This window comes from Desmodus rotundus, chromosome 5 (genome assembly GCF_022682495.2).
Source record: "Desmodus rotundus isolate HL8 chromosome 5, HLdesRot8A.1, whole genome shotgun sequence".
Lineage (NCBI taxonomy): Eukaryota > Metazoa > Chordata > Mammalia > Chiroptera > Phyllostomidae > Desmodus > Desmodus rotundus.
The window spans coordinates 23,113,241-23,121,949 of NC_071391.1; the positions used below are offsets into that span (position 1 = coordinate 23,113,241).

The 8,709-nt window shown below is 38.1% G+C and overlaps 1 non-coding gene across 1 annotated transcript; it reads left to right on the forward strand.

The window, feature by feature from the left end:
- The first annotated feature begins 1,449 nt into the window (after window positions 1-1,449).
- LOC112303501 (U6 spliceosomal RNA) lies at window positions 1,450-1,553 on the forward strand. The gene has a single exon (XR_002974652.1). It is a non-coding gene; the product is annotated as a U6 spliceosomal RNA (small nuclear RNA).
- Window positions 1,554-8,709: the final 7,156 nt, after the last annotated feature.

Here is an 8,709-nt window from a genome sequence, read left to right on the forward strand (position 1 = left end):
GCTTCTCTTTCTCCCTTCCTCTGTCTCTAAAAGCAATGAAAATATGTCCTCAGATGAGGATAAAAAAATACTATCTTTGTTTATTTGAGGCCTCGGTCCATACCAATAGCTTATGCTGATAATGTGATTTATGGTCAGCTTGACCTCTGAGAGGCTAGAGAATTAAGTTCAGTCACCAGGGCAGTCAGCCATGCCTATGTGACGGACCCCCAGTAAAAGCCCTGGACACCAAAGCTCAGGTGAGCTTCCCTGGGTGGCAGCACCCCATGTATTAATGTCTCCAGGGCATTATAATAATGGGAGAGGACAACTGCAAACTTGCACCTGGCCTCCCGTGTACTCTGCACCATGCACCTTTTGCCATTGCTGACTTTGATCTGTATTCTTTCACAGTAACAAACTGTAACCATCAGCATACCAACTTCTCTAACCTTGGAGTCCTTACAGTAAATCACTGAAGGTGAGGGTGGTCTTGGGGATCCTTGAACACAGGATCATAATCCATTACCATACTTACCTATTTTGCTGAGCAAATAGTCCCATATTTGGCTTGCTACCCCAACATTTAATTACTTTAGTATACTTCCTCACTGGAAAGCCGTGGAAGACATTCCCTTGCCCGTCTTTAGCCTGGAGGAACCGTGGTGTGCCAACATGGGAAGCACAGTTCCTTCATAGCTTTACACACAAACACACAAACATCCACACACCACCAACACCAACAGTAACAACAACAAGAAAAGAGAAACTCATCTCGCTACTTAGGAAAGTCACATGGGTCCTGGTTGTCTACAAACATAACAATGTTTTCCAGGGGTTTTGCTGCTGAAGGTTGAGCCTCGAAGTGGGAGTGATGGAGCACAGGTCCTCAGTCTCCGGCTCCTCTCAGCTACAGCCCACGTGAAAGGCACCCTTTGCTCTGTATGGGCTCTCCTCTCTCTCGTCACTGCTCTGTTCCCTTGGTGGCAAAGCCCCAGGTATGGCCGTGGTAAAGGACGTTTGTTGGGAAAGATTTAGGCGTCACCTGATGAATGTCAGTGTATGTATACTAACTACTGAGCATGTCATTACTTGGAATCAGATTCAGTTTTGTCATAGCAGGTTGCTCAGCTTCTTAAGTTTGCAGTCAGGAAGTCTTAAACGTCTTATGAAAGTCAAAAAACCCTCTCCCAAATTTCTGCAAATTCTGGAGAAATGCATAGTCCCTTGCTCCAAATGTCTTCAAGTTTCTTCTGTTCCATGAGTGCTTTTCCTTTTAGAGGGAGAAACTGAAATTCTTGATAGAATTCCACACACAAAATCCACTCATATAGATAAAAACACTTATGAAAGTAGTAACAAAGTAAGCACTGGACCCTTCTTACACTGGTTTTTTATATTTACATATATTCATTTTTCTGCTGCTCATGTAATATGGCTTCTCACTCAGAACTTTAAAAACTCAGAGGAATGCTCACCTCGGCAGCACACATACGAAAATCCGAACGGTACAGAGATTAGCATGGTCCCTGCGCAAGGATGGCAGGCAAATTTGTGAAGTGTCCCGTATTATTTTGCAGCATTATTTACAATTGCCAAGATATGGAAGCAGCCCAAGTGTCCAGCAGCTGGTGAGAGGATAAAACAACTATGGGACATTTATACAATGTAATACTACTCAGCTGTAAAAAAGAAGAAAGTTTTACCCTTCGGGACAGTATGGATGGACTTGGAGAACATTATGCTAAGTGAAATAAGCCAGGCAGACAAAGACAAATACCATATGATTTCATCATATGTGGAATCTAATAAACAAACAGATCTAATATGCAAAATAGACAGACTCATAGATGGAGAGCAGGCTGACATCTAAGGGAGGAGGAGAGTAGGGAGTGGAGGGATTGAGCAAAAAGAAAAAAGGACTCATGGACATGGACAACAGTGTGGTGATGGGGGAGGGGGATATAAGGAGACTAAATGGTAATAAAAAAACACAATAAAAATTATTATAAATAAATAAATAAACTCAGAGGCAACATTGCTCATGACATGTGGGAGCATGCCCGCCTGGTGCCTACATCACATCCCCTGGCTCACCTCTGCAGCCGTTCTGACTTAACTTCATGCCGTGTGTCTTTCTGCGCTCTGCTCTCTTTGACATCCCTGAAGCTCCCTGAAATTCAAGAGAGTTTGCATCCCCCCATCAACAGAAACCCTTAATCAATGGAGGAGGAAGTCAGCGCATAAACACTCCAGCCTCCTAGCTTCCAGGTGGGTTGTTATGGAAGGCATTTAGCACCTTCCTCAGTAGTCCTCAGGAAAGTGAGCCTTTGTTGCCAACAACAACTTTGATGAAATGCCCTTGTTTGCCTGGCCCTCCCGCCCTACCTCTCTCCCTGCTCTGCCATTCTTCCTGCCTCCCAATTAAACTACCTGCATCTAAATCATTGTCTCAGGTTCTGCTTTCCGGGAAACATGCCTTATACTATCGTTTGTTATAACTACTTAATTTTAGTGTTGTAATTTAAATTTTTATGTGTCTTATCGTAAAGACTGTCCCAAGTCTAAGTAGTTTGAATCTTCTTGTCAGCTTTGGATTGGCCAAGGGGACAAGGCAGAGTGAAGGAATGTTGCTCAAGTGCTAAAAGCTGCATCTCAAAAGCGTGTTCAAGAGGTAAAACTGGGAAAAACAGTCCCAAAGATGCTATCAATACAAGCTAATTCTTATGTGTGTGTGTATATATATATGTATATATATATATATATATATATTAGAATTATATATAACTGTGTATTATATATGTTACATATAATATACATTATATATGTGTATATTCTCTCTATATATAATAACCAAAATAATTAATAATTTCTGGAAAAAATAAAGTTGGAAGACCTACATTACTTATTTTCAAGGCTTACTTTAAAGTTACAGTGAGCAAACCAGCATGGTATTGGCATAAGAATAGACAGATTGATACAGCAGAACAGAAAGCCCCAAATATTTATCATCAATTGATTTACAACAAAGTTTTCAAGATAATTCAGACAATTTGGTGGAGAAAAGAAAGATTTGTAAACAAACCTTGCTAAAACAACTGCATAGTTGAATGGGGGAAAGTTAACCTTGATCCTAACTTCATATGTATGCACAGAAAATACTTACATGTAAAAGCTGAAACTATAAAATGTCTAGAAAAAAACATAGAAGGAAATCTTCACAATTTGGGGAAGATAATGATTTCCAGGCAGGACACATGTGCAGAAAATGATCAGAAAAGAAAAGCTGATAAACTGGACTCAATCAAAATGTAAAACTTCTGCGCTTTGAAACACACTGTTAAAAAAAAATGAAAGGGCAAACCATGACCTAGGAGAAAATACTTGCCAAATACATCTAACAAAGAACTTACACCCAGAATATATAAAGAATACTTCTAACTCAAAAGTAAAAAGATAAGCAAACTAATAACAAATAGCCACAGAGTTGAATGAACATTTGATAAAAGAAGATACAGGAATGGCTAATAAGCATATAGAAAAATACTCAATACCATCAGTCATCAAGGAAATGCAAATTAAAACCACAATGAGATACCACTACACACCCACCAGAGTCAATAAAACGAAAAGGCTTGTGACAGCAAGCATTGGCAGGGATGTGCAGCCACTGGAACCTTCATACAATCCTGTTGGGAGTGTAAAATGGCTTTACCACTTTGAAAAACAATTGAGTAGTTTCTTATAAATTTGAGTATACACTCACCTATTACCAGCAATGCCACTTCTAAGTGTTTACCCAAAAGAACTGAAAATATATGTGCAAAAAAGACTTATATATAAATGTTCATAGTGCCTTTATTTTCAAAGACTTATCAATAGGTAAATAGACAAAAAAAATTGTGGTATATCAATACAATGAAATACTATTAAGTCTTAAACAGGAACAAACTACCAACATATGTAATAATATTCTGCTGAGTGAAAGAAACCAGAGACTAAAGAGTACATGTCATATAATTTGATTTATATGAAATTCTAGTGTAGGCCAAACTAGTCTTATAGTGACGGAAAGTAGATCAATGGTAGCCTGAGGCTGGAGTCAGGAAATTGACAAGAAAGAGACAGATGGGAACTTTCTACAGTTGAGATGATTGTTACATGAGCTACATTGGTTAAAACTCATGGAGCTGCTCACTGAAGGTGATTTCATTTTATGGCATGTAATTTATACACCAACAAAGTTGTTATAAATGTAAAAAAATCAGCCCTGACTGGTGTGGCTCAGTGGGTTGGGCATCATCCAGCAGACTGAAAGGTCGCCGATTTGATTCCTGGTCAGGGCACATACCTGGGTTGTGGGCCAGGTTCTCTGTGGGGGGGCGTGTGAGAGACAATTGATAGATATGTCTCTTGCACATTGATGTTCGTCTCCCTCTCTTCCCCTCTCTCTAAAAGTAAATAAAATAATAATAATAAAAGAAAATCGTAAAAAAAAAAAGAAAATAGTGCATCAATCCACAAAGTCCAATATTCAACCATTAGGAATCACATAGTAAAGTGGAGAAAACAGCAAATAATTATACAATTAAGTTTTCTAGAATTGGGGAGATTCTAGAAGTTCCATATTGAAAGGAACCTTTAGATCCGGCTGGGTAGCTCAGTTGGTTAGAGTGTGGTCCCAGGATGCCAAGGTTGCAGATTTGATCTCCAGTCATATAAGAATCAACCAATGATTGCATAAATAAGTGGAACAACAACTTGACATTTCTCTCCCTCTTTTTCCTCAAACCAATCAATAAAGGAGGCTTTGGATGCCTTGACCAAGAAATGAAAATATATACCAACACTCAGAAGTTCCAACCCGACTTCCCAGTTTTGTAGGCCAGTTTGAGTCAAGGTTTTGTGACTTTCAACTAGACCTTTCAGACTCTGCTTCCTAATATGTTTACCAGTAACCCCTGCATCATTTTTTCTGGTCCTGCGTGAGAAAAACGTGCTTTGAGTCAGCAATGGACTTCAGACAATACTGCACTGACTTTGTAAGGGTCTTTTTAATCACCCCCACCTCCCAAATCTCTACAGTTCTAGTTCCCAAAGTTCTCCTTTTTGACTTGTGTCTCTGTGGGAAGCATATTACTAAGCTGTTGTGAGAAGAGGTTCAATTTTTAGATGAAGTGTGGCTATCCACCTAATTTTTAAGTTTGTTATCTGTGTTTCACTATTTTGTCACTGCAATACAAATCTAAGGTATATCTTTGAATCACTTGAAATTTTATGTATAGACTTTACCTAGTAAAATATTCCATTAAAATTATTACTATGTGCCCTGGCTGGTGTGGTTCAGTGGATTGAGTGCTGGCCTGTGGACCAAAATGTTGCCAGTTTGATGACCAGTCAGGGCACATGCCTGGGTGGTGGGCCAGGTCCCCAGTGGGAGGAAGATGTGAGAGAGGCAACCAATTGCTGTTTCTCTCACACATCATGTTTCTCTCCCTCTCTCCCCTCTCTCTCTAAAAACAAAAACAAAAAAACACATAAATAAAATCTTTTAAAAAATTATTACTAAAACAATTCTTTTTTCCCCCCTACTCTTCAGTAGCACATAAAGAAGCACTTTTAAAATTTTCAATTGGTCCTAAGAAAACATTTTGCTGTACTGACCAGTGTGGCTCAGTTGGTCAGGCATTGTCCTGCAAAGCGAAATGTCGCCAGTTCAATTACCAGTCAGGACACATGTCTGGGTTGCAGGTACGGTCCCTCGAGGTGCGTTCTCGATTGATGTTTCTCTTTTTCCCTCCTTTTCTCTCTCTCTAAAAGTAAATAAATCTTTTTTTTTAAGTTTTGCCTTAAAAGTAATTTTTAAAACAAACCACTTTTTAGAGCAGTTTTAGGTTCAGAGCAGAATTGAGTGGAACTACAGAGTTCCCATGATACCCCTGTTTGCACAGATGAACAACATCCCCCACCAGAGTGGTACATTTGTTACAATCAGTGAACCTACATTGACACGTCACTGTCACCCTAAGTCCATAGATTACATTAGGGTTCACTCTTGGTGCTATGTATTCTATGGGTGGGACAAACGTGTAGCATGTATCCATCATTACAGTATCATACAGAGTAGTTTCACTGCCCTAAAAATCTGTGCTCCACCTTTTCAGCCCTTCTCCCTCCCCCCTGCCTCCACAATCCCTGACAACCATTGATCTGTTTAGTGTCCCCATAGTTTTGCCTTCTCCAGAATGTCACATAGTTGGAATCATACAGTACACAGCTTTTTCAGGTTGGCTTCTTTCACTTAATAATATGCACTTGTTTCCATCACGTCTTTTCGTGACTTGAGAGCTCGTTTCTTTTGAGCATTGAATACCATTACATTATCTGAATGTACCACATTTCCCATTTGCTGACTGAGGGAGATCTTGGTTGCTTCCACGTTCTGGCGATTATAAATGAAGCTGCTATGAACACCCATGTGCAGGTTTTTGTGTGGACATAAAGTTTCCAGCTCACTGGGATATCAAAGAAGATGATTGTTGGATCAAGTGGGAAGAGTATATTTAGTTTTTTAAAGATTTTATTTTTTATTTTTAGAGAAAAGGGAAAGGAGGGAGAAAGAGAAGGTGAGAAACATTGATCGGTTGCCTCTTGTATGTGCCCCAATTGGGGACTGAACCTGAAACCCAGGCATGTGCCCTGACCAGGAATCAATCTGGCAACCTTTTGCTTTGTGGCAATGCCCAACCAACCGAGCCACACTTGTCAGGGAGGGAAGAGTATATTTAGTTTTGTTAGAAATTGCCAAATTGTCTTCCAAAGTGACTGCACCATTTTGCATTCCAACCAGTAAAAATGAGAGCTTCTACTGCTGTATGTCCTTATCAACATTTAATGTTATCAGTGTTTCAGGTTTTGGCCATTTGAATAGGGGTGCGGTGGCATCTCTTTGTTGTTTTGATTTGCAATTCTCTAATGACATGATTTTGAACATCTTTTATGCTTACTTATCATCTGTGTGTCTTCTTCGGTGAGGTGTCTGTTCAGGACTTTTGCCCATTTTTAATATTGGGTTAAAACGTACTGAGTTTTAAGAGTTCTTTGAATAATTTGGGTAATAGTCCTTTATTAGAGGCCTTTTGCAAATATTTTCTCCTAGTCACTAGCTTGTTTTCTCATTCCCTTGATTGAAGTAATTTTACATGCATAACTCAATTGGATCTAAAAAATTTAAGGTAATCTAAATGTGTTAACACAAAGTAATATTTAATAATAATCAGGGTTTATCTACGTGCATGGCACTTAATATTACTTAATGTGTTTCTCTTAAGCTATTCCTATAATTTAGTGTACCATTACTCTATTATCTTCTGATTTTTAAATTATGTATAGACATAGGTCACATTAAATTCAGTTTTAAGGAACAATATATTATAAACTTGGTTCAAACAATAAATTAAATAGTAAAACTGTGTTAAATAGAATAGCACTTTCACAACTGCAACCAAATGGTTTAATAGAATGCTAGCCCCACTGGGTAAGAGATACACAGAAAAACACTGTGCTGCAAACGTTGTTTTGAAAACATGTACTGTGTTTTTCACATTTAATTTATAAACCTATATGCCATGATGTGAGGAAAAAGTATGTTTAACTGAAATGAGCAACAAATATTTACTTAGTATAAAGTTTATTCACATGCATAAAAAGTGTCTGTAATAGGAAATCCATTAAAACCCAAACATAATCAAGGCTGTAGGAAATATAGGGATTTTAAAAAATGGGTTTCTTTTTTCAGAGTATGAAAATACTGGTATGTTTGTACTGGACTGCCTTAAGCTCTTAACCTGTTAAGAAAACATTTTTAAACAACAAAAGCAGTTGGAAAGAACACACAGTATAGAAGATGAAAGGCATCAATATATCATGTATGTTCCAAAATGCTATATTGGTGATCTAGGAAAAGATTCTAGACAAAAAAGTACAGAAATTGTAGACACCCTTTTAATAGTATAACACTTGAAGCAACATTTCAAATCAAACTAATAGCTAATAAAATTTAATTCACATTCAATTAGAAGAAAAACAATCGAGCTTTTGAATAGCACTAACAAACCTTTTCTCATTAAAAATTCTCTTGTACCTACAGGAAAAGTATACACACACATAAATTATCTGATAAAAAGAAAAAAAACCTATTAGAATTTTACAGGTAAAGGGGAAAGCAAAGACACAGAGGACACTTTTGTTCTAATTTTTAATTGTTCTGAGAGTTTTTACCCACTGTTTTTATGCACAGGGAATACTATTAAAAGATGTAAAACTTTCACACAGTCTGATTTTGTGGTCTCTTTAATTTTTTTCATTTTGAAAAGAGAATATTCTACGTAGAATTATCTAATCTACTGAAGGTATAACCTTATAAATGTGTATTTCTTTTTGTAGTCCAATTTCCTTTTTATACCCATGTTCCATTCATTTCCTGGTTGTAATAGAGGGGGAAACTCATCTAATTAAACATAAAACTTTTTTTTTTAAGATTTTATTTATTTTATAGAGAGGGAAAGGGAGAGGAAAAGAGGGAGAGAAACATCAGTGTGTGGCTGCCTCCCATGTGGACCCCACCGGGGACCCAGCCCGCAACCCAGGCATGTACCCCAACTAGGAACCCAACCAGCGACCCTTTGGTTTGCAGCCCTCACTCAATCCACTGAGCCACACCAGCCAAGG